We start from the raw sequence: 21,062 nt of genomic DNA, 5'->3' as shown, positions 1-21,062 counted from the left end.
CATGGAGACATGGATTGTTGAAAGGCTAACTCTTTCATTGATTTACTTGCCAGTGCCTGGGAGACTTGGAGGGAGATGGGGTTCTGCATATTCTGTTTGTGTCTTGGCAGGTTATTTAGTTCTCTTGAACTTTGAATCAAAACTTGAAAAATGCCAAGAATTCTATTTCTTTAAAATCATGGACCAGGTTTCTTTTCTTGATGTGTGAGAGCGGGAAATATGTGGCTGAATGGAACCTTGCTAGTATAAGGGCTTCAGGAAACTTTATTATCTCTTTTTCTTTTCAATACAAGCAGCTGGTGTTCAGGTGGGTGTAAACATTTTGCCTTTTGGTTCTGTAATGATTTTAAGTTGGCTTGTCAGATTCTTATGTAAGGGAAATTTTCTCATTTTCACACAATTTACCACGTTTTCTAAATAACACTCATGTATGCATTATTATCAAATTTCCAATTCATTTAGACATGGTCAGATTAATGATTGCTCTGGCTTAGGCTTTTGACATAAGCTATACAGACATCTCCTCTGAATCTTCATATTCATTATATTCATATTCTTCAAAGTAATTAAAGCCTGGGATAAAAACAATAAATGAGGAAGAACAATACATGAGCCATTGAGCAATAAAGAATTTTTTCTTCCTCTTTCAGAACAAATATTATTATCATTATCATTATTATTTAGAATCCATAATAACAGTAACATGCAAAACACAATATACACCTTTCTTCCTCATCACCCTCTTCAAGGAGGTAGGGACCATTTCTACAATATAGCTTAGCTTCATTATTCTCTAGGATTTCTCATGTCCCTTAACGCCTAACATTCACAACCACTCTATGTGTCCTGTGTCTCAATTAACTCAGGCTCAGACTTTCTGATTTCCTTTGTATGCATGATCTATATTTTCTCTCGAGGTCACTTCCCTAGATTTGTAAACTAGTGCTAGCTTTATAAATAAAACAGTGTTGCATATCCACCAGGCATGGTTGGGGTTGCTTTTTCACTAGTTTACCACATAAAGATATTTCCTGAGTATTTATTGATTGTTATTCATTTTTTTCTTTTAACAAATATTGTCCTTAGGGTCAGACTGTACACTGTGAACTTTTTATAATTGTCTTTCTTCCACCACAGGAGAATCAGCCCAGCCACCAGTGGGTTTCACTCCATTATCCCTTTGTTCAAAGTTATGTTCTAATAAGATATATTCTTGCAAGAGATCAGCCCACTCACTGTCAGGCTTTCTTTGCTCCAGTGTTGCTGCTCATAATTTAAGAAGTATTGACTGGACGTCTGTAGATATCTGAAGTGCTGTAATCCACACTCATTCCATTACCTCATCCTTTCTCTCTTGTAATTTACTCCTTTTTCTATCCGCTTAGAAAAAAAGTTTTTGTTTCCCCAAATTCAGATAAGTACAGCATCAAATTTGGGTATGCAGTTTTAATCTTGTGTATATAAATCCCATGCTACCCACTTGCCTTCATCTATCATCTTTGTTTTATTTTATTATAAAATCTGTGTTTTCTCCTAGGAGATTTTAACCATTTGAAATCATTTTCAAAATAAGAGTACCATCGCCTTTCTGGAAAGCAGTATGACAAAATGTATTAAAAGCTTTATAATGTTTATAACTTTTCATCTAGTAAGTTTTAAATTAATGATAGTACATAAATATGATGCAGTACTTTTCAGTCATTTATTTGTTTCTCCTAACGACTTTTAAATATTTTGGAAAATGTTTAGGAAAACGTTATTCAACAAATATTCATTGAGCTCCATTGTATGCCAGGCACTATTTCAGTGGAAGGTAAAAAACTGATGAGAAATTATATGACAATAACGTCACAATTATTTGCAATTAAATATAAAGGAGATGTATCAAAATAGAGCAATAGAGGTATATGGACATGCTTTGGTTTCTTTATCCTTTTAGAAATATGTTCCATGTTTTATAATAAGCATATGCTACTTTCATAATAATTTAAAAAATCTATAACTACTACTTTTATAAAGTACAATGCTTAGCAAGTAACACACTTTCTGTCATGTGCTTGATTACAAGGCAGAATAAGAGATATAATAATAGGAAGAATGATATTACTAATAGAGTGGGCCTCAGGCATAGGTAAAATCAAGCTAATACATGCCTGGAGGGAAGCTTGTAATAGTTCCTAAATACCTAGTGATAGAGTAACTGCACCAGAGTCAAGAGGATGATTATATTAAATATATATTCTAAGTTTCGTTTCAAATTTGTTGAATCAGAAACTCTGGGAAGGAGTTTGCATTAGTTAGTGCTCATTCTAATTAGTTGGCTGTGTAACAAATTACACCAAAAGTTAACTGTTTATGAAACAGGACGGAAGAGGGCAGAGCACAACTTTGAAAGAATGACATAGCCTGAGGACATGACATAAATTGATTAAAACCAAATGGGTCCAAGATGACAGATAATTTGACTTCCACTAGAAGTTGGGCCTCAGTATACGCTCACTGTAACACATCAGCAAGCTAAATGACACACCCACCAGTGCCATGACAGTTCCAAGGCCAATCATAAGGATCAAAAAGTGGGTGGTAGACCAATTCCTGGAGATCTCTGCCCCTTCTGGAAATAGCTGGAATACTCCTTCCATTCATTAGCCTATGAAATTACCCACCCCTATAAAAACTGACAACCCCATACCCTGGTGCCTTTCTCACCTTCTGAGATGGCCCACACTCTGTCTGTGGAGTGTATTTCTCTCTGAATAAATCCACTTCTTTCCTATCACTTTGTCTCTCATTGAATTCTTTCTGTAATGAGACATGAAGAGCTTGAGCTTCATTAAGTCCTGAAACCAGGTGTGTGATCTCAGTTGGAAGACTGTGGGTTTTGGCCAGGTTTGTGTCCCAGCCTAGTGGGTTCAAATCCCAATCTGAGTTTTGGCCGGGTTTGAGTCCCAGTCATGTGGATTCAAGTCCCAATCAGGATTTAGGCTGGGTTTGAGTCCCGGCATGTGGGTTCAAGTCCGAATCTGAGGTTCACAGTCTCACTTATACCAACAATTTTTATTATCTCATGCAGTTTCTGAGAGTAGCCATTAGCTGTGTGGTCCTGGCCCAGCAGCTCTCACAAGGCAGAGTCAGGGTATTACCCTGGCTGTGATCATCTGAAGGTGTGGCTCAGGCTGTAGGATCCACATCCACATGCCTCACTCACACAGCTGTTGACTAAAAGCATCTGCTTTAAAAGGAGGTTAACCTCCTCATCACATGGGTCTCTCCATAGGGTGGATTGAGTGTCCTCAAAACTTGACAGCTGGCTACCCTCAGAGTAAGTGATCCCAGAGAGAGGACAAGTAGGAAAACAGGATGCCTAGTAGCCAAGTCACACACCATCACCTTCACTGTATTTAGAAGCAGGTTATTAAGTCTAGTCCACACTCAAGGAAAGGGGAATTAATATCCAACTCTCAAAGGTAAGAATCTTAACAGAATTTTGGATTACTTTAAAACCACCCCATAGCCTTAATATCTGTGACTGCAACATAAACTCCTCCTCTCCTAATTCTAAAGCACAAGCAGATTGGAAACCAATATGTCATCTCTCTCCCAGTGCAGGATCCCTGCTAGACAGAGGGCACCTTAGCAGTGATTACCAAACTCTGACTGAAGACCTCACCTTGTTAAAGGAAGGACTGTATTTTGAAACTGAGAAGGACACTGTGGGGCTCCTGGGTACAAATCCTTTCTGTGTCCCCTGTTTCTTGTTTGTAGGAAATAGGTTTCATTCAGCCTCCATGATCTTCCCTGAGTTCCAAAGGGTACAGTTCAAACAGCTGCTAATGAGGGAAAGGAGGGAATACAGAGACAAGGGAGGAGCAGTCAAGAAACAATAGTGCAGCCTTGGTGCAGGGTCCTGGCTCCTCCTCAAGGGATACACATAACAATATATCTTTGAGTTCTTCTGTAGGAACTAAGGCCTCCACCCAGGTGGAGGATGGAAGGATGACACTGACCCTCCTGACTTCAGTCAACTAAAGCTTGGACTCTGTCAACCTTGGCCCCAATTCTATGCTGAATTCTCCCTGCTCAAACCCCTTCATGAATATGAACGTTCCCTTAGCTTAAAACTTCCCCAATTGTGCGGTTTGGAGAGATATTGCTTTGGGAAAGATCCCCAGTGCTTTCCTTACTTGCTGCAAGTAATAAATGCTTCCTTCTGATCTTTGGCTTGGTTGTGTCTTTCGGCTTGACACCCACCAAGAGGTGAACCCAGTTTTTGGGTAACAATATCACATGGTGGCCCATTCTCTGTTTGAACAGATTCAACTTATAAGATTTATTTTCCTTTATATTGTATCTATGTCTGCACTAAGTAACCTCCCTATATCAATTCTAATTTATATATATATATATATATATATATACATATATTTAGACTAGATGAAAAAGAAAAATGTGTCCACATCCTCAGGGAATTTGATTATGTAAGACTGTGGGTGTAGTGCTAAACTCTGCCTAGATTAATATAATGAAATGGAAGGCTTCAGAAATGCGGGATTTGCTGGAAAACTCTTCAGAGTGAAGTGATATAGACAAGGATCCACAAAAAGTTAAGCCTGGAATTGGAGGTGATTGGAAGTGGAATGCTGAAAGAAAAGAGCTATATTCTAAATGGTAAAGAAAAATGTATTAAAAATACATCTTCATGCCGTTGTCAAGAAATTTAAATTTTATATGGGTGATATAAAGTTGTGAATGAAAAGTTTTGCCTGCCATATCAGTAAACAAAGGATCCCTGAGGGGATTCAGGATGGAGAAAAGCAAGACACTGGCCCCAGAGAGCTGAGGTGCATACGAAAGGAATGATTTCAGTGAGCCCAGACTCTTGCATCTTTCCATACATAGCAAAGAGCTAAATTCCTTAACTGAAGATACCTGGTTTTCTTTAATTAACAGTAATATTTTGAGGTTCTGACAACTTGATCTTTGTTACAAAACTGTTATATACCTTGGCTTCCCGCTGACCTCTTTAGAGCAGTCCCTCAGAGCATCTGAGAGGCTGTGTCCTGGGCCTAAATCCTCAGAATGTCCTCCAAATAAAACATAATTCTCAACTTTTAGGTTGTGCATTTTTTTTAGTCAACAAAGTGCTATCAACAGTTCAGAGCTGAGGAGAAAATCTCTGTGTTCCTTATGCAAGTTTTGCGAAGTGGAGTCATCATTCAGGAAAAAACAAACAAAAAACCCTTTAACAGCCAACATTACATGGTTTGTATAAAAAGAGTTGAGGTAAGAATGTAGTTATTTAAGGGCATAGCAGAACCTTGGAGTAACAATTTTCTCTTTCCTGAAGAAGGGCTGTAGGGATACAACTCATTTCTTTCCCTCAAAGTCTGGAGTAGGGGAGATAACTGCTATGACACTAGGATCCTAAAAGAAGGAGATACTGCCTCTCAGTCTCTGCATGATGGGAGGCTGAGCTGCTGTCCATGTGCCCCACATTGCGACTACCACAGGATGGTGACAGGAACTTAGAGAAAGGGAAGAATAGTTTGCAACTCCAAATAGGGATGCAGATCTTTTCCCTGGTAAGTATGACAGATGTGGGGAATCGCTAGGGATCCTGTGAACCCAGACTAAATCATGGAAGGAGCAGCAGGCAGCTGCTGGCTGCCTCCCTGTGACATTTCCTGACTAGTGTCACACCATGTAGGGGACACAGACACGTCTTCCATTAGAGAAAGATTGCTGAGGGGGATGCCAGCTGTGCCCTCTGAGCTGGGGCATGTCTCCCATCCTTGCAAGAACTCATCCAGTTAAGTATGCAGCTGGAGTCTGTAGAAAATGCACTGCGTCTCTCTTGCATAACTTCCTTTGCCACCAGTGGGCCTTTACCCACAATGTGAAAGTCCTTTCCTGCTCTTTACCTTATGCCTGATACCGAAATTGACCTCTGTGCACCAGCAGGGAACTGAATCACGGAGACAGAGTCTGGGTGAAGTAGAAAAAAATAGCTTTATTGCTTTGCCAGGGAAAGGGGGCTACAGTGGGCTAATGCCCTCAAAACTGTGTCTCAACCTGGGGAGTGGTGCAGGTCGTGAGGAGTTTTATAGTCAAGAGGCAGGGTTGCTGAATAAGGTTCAGGGTGCCTGCAGGACCTGCATTCCTTCAATCCAGAGATCATCCGGCATCATCAGGTGTTTTCATGATGAGTTTCTGTGGTTCTCAAGGTTATTGAACTGTGACCTTCTCTCTGGAATTAAAAGTGCTTAATCAAGTAATTAACATCTTCCATTTGGTGGGGTTTTTGTTTTGCAGAAGGGTTCAGAGACGTTGTTATATGTAACACTTGAGGGGGAACCAGGACCCTGCCTCAAGGCCGCATTATGGTTTCTTGACTGTTCTTCCCTTGTCTCTGCATCCCCTCCCTTCTCTGATTAGCAGCTGTTTGAACCTGGCCATTGGAACTCAGGGAAGGTCATGGAGGCTGAATGAAGCTTATTTCCTAGAAGCAAGAAAGAGGGGACATGGAAAGATTTTTGTACCCAGGAGCCCCACAGGGTCCTGCTTAGTTTCATGCCCACCACTTCTGTGGTGGAAAAAGAGGGAGGGAGTTTCAGACTCCCATGGTCCCCACCTCACCTCTTCTAGGATCACCACAGCTAAGGAGTGTTCTAATCTTTGAGAGAGAAGTCTGCAAACTAGGGAGGGACTGAAATTTTTGCAACTCTGAAATGACTACCCAAAATACTGTGTATGGGCCCAAAAGATCATCAAAAAACTAAGAACTAAGATACCATATAATGGCAACTTTATTTTTCCTCTTCTCTCCTCCTTTCATCAAGTATATTGTGTCGTTTTTTTTTGGTTTCTTTTTTTGGTCATGCTGCATGGCTTGTGGGATTTTAGTTCCCAGACCACGGATCGAACCTGAGCCCTCAGCAGTGAGAGTTTGGAGTCCTAACCACTGGACTGCCAGGGAATTCCCTATTTTGTGTCTTTAGGGTTGTTACCCTGAGAGCTCTGAATAAGACATTTTTTTAAATCTTTTACCAAAAGATGCAACTCTTCCCATACATTGCTGGGTTGAGACTGTTAATTTAAATCTGTTAGAGGTCTGAGGGTAAATTTGTGTGATGTAAAGTGCAAATTGCTGCCTTCTTGACACCACATAGAGTTGAAACAACATCATGCTAGTTGATATTTACTGATTAAAGATGCCACCAATAGGCTAGGTCCATTGCAAATATTTTTTTTTTGAGCTTAGTAATATTTCTATGAGATGGCATATACATCACCCTTCATTTTAAATAACTGAAAACTAGGGTACAAAGTGGACTGTGACAAGGAATAAACCCAGATAGCCAGGCAACTGAAGAATTGAGTGTACAATGGGGATTTGAGCCTAGGCAGTCTGATTCCACAGCAAAAGTCTTTGCTATATTCTATTCTTTTATTGAAACTGTAGAAATGAAGCCAACACTATTTCCTGTCCTTCAAATGAGCTACTCCCAATTAAGTCCCATGCTCACATTATTTTGAAAATTTGGTTAGTACTGCTCTCTGACTGGAAGGTATCACCCCATAAATATTCAAGTTGAACCACTGATTAAAAGAAGTGTATGAACTGCTAATTATTTTCTTTATGAAACAGAAAGGATGTGTGTTACATGCGTGGACTTCAATATGGCTCTTAAAACATTGACAGCTTGCATTCATTTCCTCTGCTCAATTAATATAGTGCATTTCATGAATAAGCTTCTCAAATCTCATTTCACTCATTCATTCACTTAAGCATTAATTCATTTACTCAGCAAATATTTGTAGATTTATGAAGTATCTATGGTGAACAAACACCTCTTTGTTGCCAGGTGTTAAGATCAAAAGAATAAATAACAAATTAGATGGTAAATTCATTGAAAAAATGATCCCTAAGCTATGTGAAGAATGAACAGGAATCAGCAAGAGAAAGGGGAAGAACATTTCAGGCAAAGGGAAACAGAAGAGAAGAGAGATTTCTCAGAGCATGGTATGGTGATGTGTCAGTTATTTCAGTGAGACTCACATGGACACTTGTGATCCTGGGAAAGTGGGTACAGTCTGAACACTACTATAAACCAGCTTTTTGCTTTTTCAAAGAAATAGGAGCCTTTGAATAGAAGAAAGTAAATCCGAGCCAAGTCTTCTGATTTTGTCCTATGCCTTTGCCTGGTAGAACATACCTCCATTTTAGTTTGTTTCATTGATTTTCATTAAAGTTTAAAATAATTTGGAACACATTAAAAAAAAAAACAGGAGCCTTTGAATGGCTTTAAGCTTACATGTGATGTGATAAGTTTTGTTTGGTTTTTTTTGAGACCTTATTAAAATGTATTCTTCACCACAATTGAAATTATTGGTTTATTTTAGAAGCTTAAGTCTGGATTTTACATTATGCTTTCATGAATTAGTCAAGGTGAATTAAAAGTACCCATTTAAAATTTAACTTAGTAATTCAGTAGTGTTGATAAACATAATTCTTCCATGTCCACAGTGAGCATTTTTTTTTCCTCGAATCTCTAGCAAGATAGAAATCATTTTCAGGACTGTACCTTTTACCTTTCCCCTTCTTCTTTACTTCTGCAACTGCAGCCACAGTTGCTTTACCACGGGTACATTTTGCCTGTTCTAGAATTCTGTATTAGTTGAATCATATGTATGTACTCCTTTATCTCTGACTTCTTGCCCTCAGCGTGATGTTTTTAGATCCATCCATGTTATTGTGTGTATCAATAGTTTGATTCCTTTTATTGTGGAGTAATATATTCAATTGTATGAATATTGAATGTACCATAGACTGTTTATCCAGTTTCCTGTTGATGGGTACTTGGGCTCTTTCCAATTTGGGACTACTATGAAGAAAACTGTCATGAATATTTTTACACAAGTCTTTTTGTGGACAAATGTTTTATTTTTTTTTGGATAAAGGAATGGAATTTCTAGGTCATATGTAGATGTTGTTCCTTTTTTTTAAATTTCTTTTTAATTTTTATTGGAGGACACCAATGGGGAAGGGGGGGTGGGATGAATTGGGAGATGGGGATTGACATATATACACTATTGATACTATGTATAAAATAGATAACTAATGAGAACCTACTGTATAGCACAGGGAACTCTACTCAATGCTCTGAGGTGACCTAAAAGGGAAGGAAATCTAAAAAAGAGGGGATATATGTATACATATAGCTGATTCACTTTGCTGTACAGCAGAAACTAACACCACATTGTAAAGTTTTGTGTTTTAGAATGTGATTTTCACCTATAGAGGTTTAGAACTGATTGTTGAGGAGAAAGGGAAATCAACCAGAAGGACACTGAAAATTTAAGAAGTGATGAAGATTCTGCTTTAGTCCAAGATGGAGTAATAAGAACCAGATTGATGCTTTTCACTGAAGCAGCCCCAAAATGAACAAAATATGTGAAACTACATTTTTTAAGGAGATTGAACATCGGTCAACCAAGGACAGTGATTAGTGAGAGAAGGAAAATAATTGAGTTGAACTCTATGATTGTTCCAGCTAACTGGAAACAGAGTTTCCAGGCCATGGCAGAGACATAGGGAATCCAGGAAAAGCCCAGCAGACTCCCTGAGTTGAGAATATGGATCTGAGAGTCTGAGGTGGCCAAGACAAGTTGTTCAGGACAGAGTACAGAGAAGAAGAGATTTACAGAGAGAAATCTCCAGATATCTGGAGAGAATCACCTCACCATATATTTAGCTAGGTATCACTCAGCACATATATGTAAGAACAATGTCCACATGAATGGATTAGAGGAAAGAGTATCCCATGTGGCACAGTGTCAGGAATGTTACCAGTTTCCACAAGACAGACTAGAAAATCTCTTGATTCACAGGACAGTGTTAGCGTGCCTTGCCTCAGACATAAGGAATGATGACCCTTACACTGAACGCTGCTTTAGTCCCACATAACAAATTGTAGAAGCAAGATCTAAAGGATCCAACTGTTTCCAAGTACATTGGAATGCAATCCAGGACAAAGCTCAAGATTTTTAGGAACACAAAAATATCCAGCACTCTGGACCTAGAGATTATCATACTAAGTGAGGTAAGACAAAGAAAGACAGAGAAAGGCAAATAACATATGATATCACTTATATGTGGAATCTAAAGTATGATACAAATGAACATATCTATGAAACAGAAACAGACTCACAGACATAGAGGACAGACTTGCGATTGCCAGTGGGGAGAAGGGGTAGGGGAGAGATGGATTGGGAGTTTGGGATTAGCAGATGCAAACTATTACATATAGAATGAATAGACAACAAGGTCCTACTGTACAGCACAGGGAATTGTATTCAGTATCCATAATGGAAAATATCCATAACTATGTTATGGAAAACAATATGATATATATATATATATATATATATATATATATATGCATACCTGAATCACTTTGCTGTACACCACAAACTAACACAACATTGTAAATCAACCATACTTCAGTACAATAAATTTTTAAAAAATATCCAGTGTTCAACAAGTTAACATTCATGATATCTGGCATCCAATCAAAGATTATCAGGCATACAAAGAAGCAAGAAAATATGACCCATAATGAAGAAAACAATCAATTGAAATAAACACAGAACTGACACAAATGTCAGGTTTAGCTGACAGTGACATTTTAAAAAGTTACTATAATTGTATTCCATATGTTCACAAAGCTAAGAGGCTTAAAAAACCACAATCTCAGAAGCATGGAGAAAATTGCACCAAAATCAAATTGCTTAAAACCAGTGATAAAAAGAAACATTTTAAAATTTGTCATGCAAAAAAGACACATTATGTCCAGAGGAACAACGATAAAGATAACAGCAGATTTATTGTTGTAAAGAATGTGAGCAGGAAAAAAAAAAAAAAAAAAAGAATGTGAGCAGGAAGATAGCAGAGTAACATCTCTTAAGTAAGTGAAAGAAAATCTTGTCAACCCAGAACTCTATACTCAGTGAAAATATCTTTAAAAAGTGAAGGGAGAATGACTTTTCTAACATACAAAAACCTGAAAAATATAATTACTATCAGATTCTAGCTACAAAAAAACTGCAGAACATCTTTGGGTAGATGGAAAATAACACCAGATGGAAATCTGGATCTACAGAAAGAACACCAGAAATGGTGACTACATACACGTGTCATAAAAGACATTGTGGCTTCCATCTTGTGCTCTTGAATTAATTGCACTAGGGAATCCAGTTGATAAATCTGAAGCAATCCATCCAGGCCATGCAGGAGGAACTGTGATCTTCTACCAAGAGACACATGAGTAAATTTATATTGAAAGCAGATACTTCAGTAGAACCCACAGAAACTGCAAAATAATAAATGTTTGCTGCTTTAAGAAAAACAAACAAAAGAAACAGAAAAGGAAAGGCATACAAACAAACACAAGTTAACATGGACTTTCCCTCAAAGTTTCTTTGTTATAGATGTGTTCTACAGAGATGCTAGCACTTGTTTGCAGATATAGATGTGTAAAGAGGCTCACTTCGGCATTGTCTGTAAGAGCGAAATACTGGAAGCAAATGAAATGTCCATTAATAGGGATTTGGTAAACAAATTATGGTGAATCCATTAAAAAATGATGAGGATATTAACCAAGAAAGTAGCAGGAAAATGGAAGGAAAAAATGGTTTGGGATCTGACAGATATCCAGAGTAGAATCAAGTATTAAATGTTAGGGGTGAGGAAAGTATAGCAGTTAAGGAAAGCAGGCTTTTCTGTATTTCTCAGTTCCCATACTACCTTTTCCAGCCTGAATCAAAAGCCAGCTCATTTGTCTCTGCTTTTACCCTTATGGTTAGTCTCAATATATTAGCCAATGTGCCTTTTATTATTTTTTAAATTTTTATTGAAATATAGTTGGTTTACAATAGTGTGTTAGTTTCAGGTGTACAGAAAAGTGATTCATATACATATATGTACATATATATATATATATATCTTTTTAGATTCTTTTCCATTATAGGTTATTACAAGATATTGAGTATAGTTCACCGTGCTATACTGTACATCCTTGTTGATTGTCTATTTTATACATAGTAGTGTGTATATGTTAATCTCAAACTCCTGATCCATCCCTCCTCCACCCCCTCCCCTTGGCAACCACAAGTCTTATTTCTATGTCTGTGAGTCTGTTTCTGTTTCATAGATAAGTTCATTTGTGTCATATTTTAGATTCCATATATAAGTGATAGCATATGGTATTTGTCTTTGTCTGACTTACTTCACTTACTGTGATAATCTCTAGGTCCATCCATGTTGCAGCAAATGACATTATTTCATTCTTTTTATGGCTGAGTAGTATCCCATTGTATATATGTACCACATCTTCTTTATCCATTCATCTGTCAGTGGACATTTAGGTTGCTCCATGACCTGGCTATTGTAAATAGTGCTGCTATGAACATTGGGGTGCATGTATCTTTTCAAATTATGGTTTTCTCTGGATATATGCCCAGGAGTGGTATTGCTGAATCATATGGTAGCTCTATTTTTACTTTTTAAAGGAGCCTCGTTACTGTTCTCCATAGTAGTAACCAATGTGTCTTTTAAATGTAGGTTGAATAACATCATTCCTTGGTTCACACCTTCTAAAGACTTGACTTTTCACCTGCTTCTAGTTTATTTCTCTCCTCTATAACTTCACTTCTCTCACTCCTGCCTTGGCTCATGGTATCTTTGCTATACTGCACTCTTGTCGTTCCCCACACATACTAGGAATATACCTACCCTATTCTGCTGTCTTAGCTATTTCTCTTCCTGCAATGCTCTTTCCTCAGAGTCACAAAGCTGTCATGCCCACCTGCAAGTATCTGTTTAGGTATTCTTTTCTAAGACAGGCCAATCTTGACTAACATGTTTAGTATGATAACCTGCCTCCCTACTATCACTCAGAATTCCCAATCCCCCCTTACATTGTATATTTTCTGTCCTTGCTTGTCACCTATGAAAAGTATAAAATATCTAAATTTTTAATATTGTTTATTTATTGCCTATCTGCTATAAGACAACATAAGACCCACAAGGAAAATGTGATTTATTTATGCATTTATTTATTTTCACTAATGTCTCTCATGTTCATTGAAAAATGCCTGGCAAATAGTAGGTGCTCAATACATATTTTTGCATGAATGAAAAAAAAAATTATGGAGTTTCTGTGTGATTAAAGGACTGCACAGTGATGCTATATCTGCTCTTATTCTAGGTATCAAACTCCCATTAACTCATTAATATTTATTTGGATTTTTGTGGTGCTCATGTATGAGGCTAATGTGGAATGTGAGTTGCATGTTGGAGGGTATGTAAAATATGAAGAACTAAGAAAGGAAAAAATATAATTTTCAGTAGAGGGAACAAGTTGATCAAATGCACAGAAGTTGAAAAACACAGGGCATGTCAGACATGGTGGAATATACCTATAATGTAAATTATACAATATAAAGAAATTAGAAGATAAAACCTTTCTTTCATTTTTGTCAGTTATTGAATTTTTTCTTATACATGCGTAGTGAGGAAACTGGACTAACACTCACTCGTGATTAGAGAATGTCCAAGGTGGGTCTGGTGAAACTGGGGAGTCATGGAGAGGAGGTGGAGAGATAGCCAACCAAAAATCCATTTATGAACGAGTGTCCTGCAAAGAGGTCCCATTCTGAGAAAGATAGAATGTGATCTATAAACGGACTCAGCAATCAAATGGGAGTGACCGTCTTGAGGAGCATGTTTTCTCTTTCTCGATGTGTCTCCCAACTCCACCTAACTATAATCATGCCTGAGTCTCATCTAGGGTGATGGGATGTAAAGTAAAAACTGAAAAAGCTAGTTTGCCAATATCAATATTATTTACAGAGAAGCAAGAACGCTTTATGCCTCTTTCCAACAGAGTGTAACACATGCACGCACATAGTCTCACAGTCTCATTTTACCTTTATTAGGCATAATAAAGGCACACACACACAGTCTCATTTTACCTTTATTAGGCATAGATTACCACTACGCCAGTGTGTGGGTGATGGTGCCCAGCTGAGTGATAAAACTGTCCATCAGATATAAGGGGAATCCAAGATGGGAATGGTGGCATCAGATACATCTCGCGATACTCAGTGTTTGAAATAAGGTGATGTCTGGTGAGGTCCTCCTGTGTCAGATAAGGCAGAGGTGATGCCTATTGAAAATGTGGTGCTTTGTAGGTGTGTGTCACCCAGTTGATACGCAGAAAATGGTAACGAGAATACATATCGATCCTCACTGGAACTCAGCCAAGGAATAGTGATGGCTAGAGGGAAACGGAGATTTGTTTGTTTAAGGGAGGTTTGTTTATAATACACATCTTGGTACCAAACTAATCAAGGGTCACTGTAAGGGACTGAATTTGTTTATAAGCAAAGGAGGTAATCAGTATGATTTGGGTTAGAATTACTTTTAAAGTGACCATGAGCACAAAATAAAAACAAAAAGCCTCTCCAAAATCAGAAGTTGAACCAAAAATGAGCAAACAGGGCTTCCCTGGTGGCGCAGTGGTTGAGAGTCCGCCTGCTGACGCGGGGGACACAGGTTCGTGCCCCGGTCTGGGAGGATCCCACATGCCGCGTGGCGGCTGGGCCCGTGAGCCATGGCTGCTGGGCCTGCGCGACCGGAGCCTGTGCTCCTCAACGGGAGAGGTCACAGCAGTGAGAGGCCCGCATACCGCAAAAAAAAAAAAAAAAAAAAAATGAGCAGACTGCATAATGGAAGTCTATGTAATTAGTAAAAACACACACACACACCCCACATCACATGAAACAATTTGAAGTAATGAAGGTTAACATATTGCAAATGGGTTCAACTCACTTATATTAACAAAGTAAATAAATTTTTGTTTGACTAACAAAACAAAATCCAGCAATGTTTAGCAAAGAGAAAAGGAGAAAAATTCATATGATAAAAAACTATGAAAAATATAACAAGTAAACACCAAAAAGAAAACAGAAGTAACAATATTGACATCTGTAATAGAATTAAGACTAGAGATTAAAAGAAAAAAGATAAAGATGGGCATTTCAGAATGCTTAAGTCTAAAATTTACCAGAAAGGAATACCAGTTATTCATATTTATGTACCCAGTTAACACAGCAACAGCTTTCATAAAACAAAAATGTCTAAAGAACCAGAAATCAAAATACCATAGAACACTTTAAAGTGTCTCTATCAATATAACACAGATTCAATGCTCAAAAAGAAAGAGTATAGAAAACCCACACTACATAATCAATAAGGTAGATTTTATAGATTTTAAAACTCTGGTAACATCAAACACTCCAATTTTTCTGAGTGTGATAAAAATCACATATTCTCTTGTACACATTAGCTCTCCTTGCATTTAATGTAAATGTTATTTAGAACTATAAAATATTGATAGTGCTATTATTACTTAGCATTTAGAGTGTTATTCCTATTAAACTTATTTTACAAGCTTTATTTGGAATAATATTAGATACTGAGACACCCTTGCCCTTTGTGAAAGGTACTCATCCAGAGATGTTTGGGTTGAAGAGGACAATTTGGTGTTTTTCAACTTCACTGGTTTGTTTTGGAAAGGTCTATTTTATTTCAAAATACATTGTCTTCATTCTAGAAAGGAGAGAAATCCTGGTTCTTTCCTGCGACTCCTTTGTCAGGCCCTTAGCATCTGTTATTTATGTTTGAGACAGACCAGGGTTTGAACCCAGATCAGTCTGACTCTCCTCCTAAGATACCACAGTAGCATGTTATCTTTGGATTCTTTGACTATTAATCCAAATTCAAATAGATCATCTAATAGTTGTGATTTTTCTGGCATTGTGGTTGCTTGGATGATAATATCAGTAAGAATAGCTTACTAACTGGGGATCAGGAGGTACAAATTATTGGGTGTAATATAGGCTCAAGAATGTATTGTATGATATGGGGAATATAGCCAATATTTTGTAATGACTGGAGATGGAAGTAACCTTTAAAAATTGTATAAAAAAAGAATAGCTTACTGCTGCTTTTTATTCAAAACCTTATACGTGCCAGTGAAAGCAGCTCTTTTGTCCCTTTCCTATTTGCCCATTTTTGTTCCCCTTTAGCCTTAAAAGAACCTAATTATAGGAATGAGATAACTAGGCCATTTAACCTAACTCCTGACTTATACTCTCCTGAATGCACACCACGCCTTGCCTAACCTGCTTTCCTAGATTAAAAGAGGTTTGAATGAAGAATTAAGTAGTTAAAGAATGACTAGCTCTCTAGACCCAACAGCCCCCTTAGCAATCCTATAGGCCGATCACTCAGCAAGATAACATCGAAGAGAGAGTCAGCCAGTCTGCCCTCAATGGAGAAAGATGCAGAACCCAACATCCTGACTCAATGATTCACTGAGATGCTTCCTCCTTTTTCCCTTTAAAAACTGTCATGGCTGAGCAGAATCTTGGGACTTGGTCTCTGGACACCAGTCCACCTTCTCCCCAGATTGCTTTTCTGGTTAAAGCATCTTTCTTTTCTACTGCTACTTGCCTCTCAATCATTTGCTTTTGAGCGGCAAGCAGCTGGACCTTTTCAGTAACACCAGGACATGTCTGTGACCATATTTCTTCTATGCCTTTCAACACCTAGAAAAACCCAGTGGGATATTGATATTGATATTTTACTGGGAGAAACTGGAATTAAACTGATACGTAATATCCAAAAGTATTTCTTTAAATCTGGCATCATCTGTTTCAGATGATAAATAAATGAATGGTGAGTGTCAGGGCCAGAATATAAGGCTGTTTCTTTCTAAATGCAAAAGCAATGTTCTTTCTCTCACTTGACAGCCTTGCAGTTTTCCACATCCACTCTATTTGTTATCTGCTTGCTTTTCATCATGAGAAGACATGCCCCTTCCCGGTGGACCGTGGTTGTATTTTCTAAAGTTGGCCACAACAATTTTTCTCATCCCATGTACTCTTCTGGAAATTTGTCACTGCCCTACCTGGCTGTGGAGTCTAATTCCCATTCCTTGCATTGTATTGTGGCCTTTGTTACCATTAAACACAGTGGGAGAGTCACTGTGTAACTTTTGAGGCTAGATTATAAAATACACTTCAGCATACCCTTTGCTGGCTGAAACACTTCCTGGAACCAGAGCTGGCATGTAAGCAGTTCACCACCACCAGTGCTGCCATGGTGTGAGAACCTAACTGGCCCACACCAGTAGGACAGACAGCCTCTGCTGCCACAGCCCCAGTCACCATCTGAACGCAGTTTCAGGACAAACCCAGAAGGAAAACACACCAATGGAGTCCCGACCCATCCAAACTGCCAGACACTGCTCTATGAAGCCAGAAAGCCTTATGTTGATTTATTGTGCAACATTAATTGTCAGAATACATACTTATGGCTAGGGTTGCAAGTATGCAGGCAAAATCCGGTACACTTCTTAGTTTTGTAAGTAATGTTTTATTAGAACACAGCTACACCCATTTATTTACATACTGACTTCTCCAATGTTATAATAGCGGAATTTAGTGATTTCAACAGAGACCATCTAGCTTGCAAATGCAAAAATACGTTGTGTCCAGTCTTTTACAGAAAATGTTTGCCAATCCCTAGTCAATGGACTTCTTCCTTTTTTTCATATTCTTGGATGCATAGAGCAGAAGCTAGCCTATGAATCTTACTTTACTCACCTATTGTAGAATATTTTTTTTTATTGGGGTATAGTGGTTTTACAATGTTGTGTTAGATTCTACTGTACAGAGAAGTGAAGTAGAGTTTCCTGTGCTATACAGCAGGCTCTCATTAGTTATCTATTTTATACATAGTGTATATATGTCAATTCTAATATCCCAATTCCTCCCACTCCCCACCCTTCTTCCCTCCTTGGTGTTCATACGTACCTATTGCAGAATATTTTTTAAATGACATCTTTATTTCCCTCCTTGTATCCATGTCCTTATGAGGTCCTCTCCCACACTGATTCTGAACTTGCTTATGTGACTTTCATAAGCCAGTGGGGCTTTAGCAAGTGTGATGCAAACAGAAATTTGAAAAGTTATTAAACATCAGCACTTGTGGTCTCTTGGTGCTGGGAACCCCTATACCAACCACCTGAAAAAGTCTGTGTTCACTTCCTGGAGGATGGACCATGTCCTTGCTATAATAGGCATTTCCACAGGCCTAATGTCCCAGATGTCCCAGACCTCCAGCTGAGAACTCAGACATGTTAGTGAGTCCATCTTAGGGCAAGCCCACAATCATGAAACATGTCAATATTCATTGTTTATAGCCAATGAGTTTTGGGGTGCTTTGATACACAACAAAAGCTATCAGAGACATCTATAGAGTTTGCTTTAATGTTCTCTGTCTGTACTTTTTTATACAGTAGCAAGGAAATTGAGGGAAATCATTAGCCTCAAGAAATAACATAGGTTAAAAGTATACAAGGGTATTGATACTATCAAACTATCTAATGATACATTCATTACTCTTTAATAAGAGAAGCTGGGAATTAGGAGTTTGGGGTAGAGATGGATGATGTTTTATCCCCAATCTTTTAGTTCGGTTTCTAATTTCAAAATCCTGGAAGAGGAGGCTTTGGTTCTGACTCAGCATGACCTAACTTGGATTCCCATCGATTTCAAGAGACCTAAGAATAATATGAAGAAGAATCAGGAAGAGACAGAGATGATCAGATTCAGTAAATGGGCAAAGTAACATTCAGAATAAAATTTGAAGGGGAGGATCATTTTAAAACAACCTGAGTTCATTCGCTCCATGATCGGTGAGTTAGCAGTAGAATCTAGGTCAACCAAACAAATCTATGGCTTGGTGAAAACTCTCTTCTCCTCACATGCCCACAGTTTTCTCTACCCTCAGAGAAAGATAGTTACATATGTGCTGTTACCACACACCTGAATAAAATAATCCTTCAGCAAATTTCATTTTCTAGCATTTCATCTCCCAGTGGTAATGCCAAATAGAATGTAGATAAACACATTGAGTGCAACTATCCGTGGCTTTAGCACGAGGCAAGATTCCATCTGTGGGCATTCGAAGAAGCTCACCATGAGTGCTTTCTGTGTTGCTGTACGATCAGAGGATAATTTAGAACAAAAAGTAAAGGTCAGACATGTAATGCTGCTACGAGTGACCTTTTCACTCCCAACTCTTTGTAAAGTCATCGGTATTAGCAAGTTTAGATGCATCTTTTAAAAGAAACTGTACAATTTCCTCCAGGAGCTGTGTTTCCAGTTTGAAAGGACCCCCCATGGGGGTGGCGGTCCCTTTCAGGAGTTCTGCTGAAAACAGTCACAGGGAGGCAAAGTCCTCCTTGTCCTGAGAGATTCTGTGACCATGGGAAAAGCCAAGGACCAGAGCCAGGAGCTTCCGTGATAAATATTAATGCTGAGCATTCAAGTACTTACTTTGACCCTAGGAGTCCAGCAAGAACTTCTCCTCTTTCCTGCTCAGGAAGAATGTGGGGTCTGCTGAAGTTCAGCTGTGTTATTAGTCTTCAGTTCATAACCTACCTACCTCGCTATTATGCTTCTCTTATTACATGACCTTCATCAGCAGAATGGAAACTTCCTCTTTAACTCAAATTCCCAAGGTCACATGAAATAAAATTAGCGTCTTGTAATCGTGGTTGGACTAAGAACATTTGCATAATGAATGTTTAATAAATATTATTGGAATTAAATAAATTAACTTCCATTTTAGCGGAGAACCTCTGGATTCATACTTTAAAGAAAATGCTGTGAAAAACTGGGCTCCTGTTCAGTTCAGAAAATGGTACAAAACACTCACTGTGAGAACTAAGAAGACTCAGACCATTCTTACTTCCCTGCTTCCCTTCATGGCTAAACCCTACATACATTGTCCCTAAGTCTCTAATTTATCAATAACACGGTATATTCATTACAGTTCCTCATTTTAAAAAATTATTTTTTTATTGTAGGTCCTTGTTAGTTATCTATTTTAAATATAGCACTATGTACATGTCAATCCCAAACTCCCAGTTTATCCATTCCCCCCCACCCTTCCCCTCTGGTAACCATAAGTTCATTCTTTAAGTTTGTGAGTTCCTCTTTTATTATTATTTTTGTTTTTGTGAGGCTCATCAGAGACCTCTGTGTTCCCATATCCAAAGGACACAATTGTTTTCAACTTAACCCATCTTTCAATAGCATTTGATAACACTGATTTTTTTTCTTTTTCTTTTTCTGGAAACACACACATCCTAATTTAGTGGACCCCCCTTGTCAGTCCTGATTTCCAGCTCCTTCCCCCACAACTCCCTGGGTTCTGGTATTGGAGTTTAGGGCTAGTTTGGCTTCTCATCTCCATTTTCACTCTTTTCCTGGGGATCTTCTAGGCTTCCTTTACTTATTACCACAGAGATTGTATCTCCAACCCAGAAGTCACTTCTTCTTCTTTTTTTTTTTTTTGCCTTACGCGGGCCTCTCACTGTTGTAGCCTCTCCCGTTGCGGAGCACAGGCTCCGGACGTGCAGGCTCAGCGGCCATGGCTCACGGGCCCAGCCGCTCCACAGCATGTGGGACCTTCCCGGACCGGGGCACGAACCCGTGTCCCCTGCATCGGCAGGCAGACTCTCAACCACTGCGCCACCAGGGAAGCCCCAGAAGTCACTTCTGAATACATAGTTGCCTGTTCATTCATTCATTCAGGAAACAGGAGGGAAAGTAGATGCTTCTCAGGATGTTAAATCAAGAAGTAAAGGTGCCTTCTGGAATTGTACAAGTGAGCTACCAGAAAGAGTTGAAAGCAGAAAGATTTGATAGGAGGTTGACTCAGGGAAACAATAAGAGAGGATTTAGAAATGGTGAGGCAGTAAATCTTTCTTTTTATTACAGACGCTTCTGTTCCTGATGATTTTGAAAATGCCACTCACGGACCATCTCATGTCAGTCAACATGGTTAGTTGTAAAAAGATGCATCTCCAAGACCCTAAACAAGTCAAATCAGAACTGCTGGGTTATTGCATATATGGTAGATA

Source organism: Monodon monoceros, unplaced genomic scaffold (assembly GCF_005190385.1).
Source record: "Monodon monoceros isolate NGI ecotype Baffin Bay Population unplaced genomic scaffold, NGI_Narwhal_1 Super_Scaffold_16, whole genome shotgun sequence".
NCBI classification, from domain to species: Eukaryota; Metazoa; Chordata; class Mammalia; order Artiodactyla; family Monodontidae; genus Monodon; species Monodon monoceros.
This window is presented reverse-complemented; position numbering follows the sequence as displayed.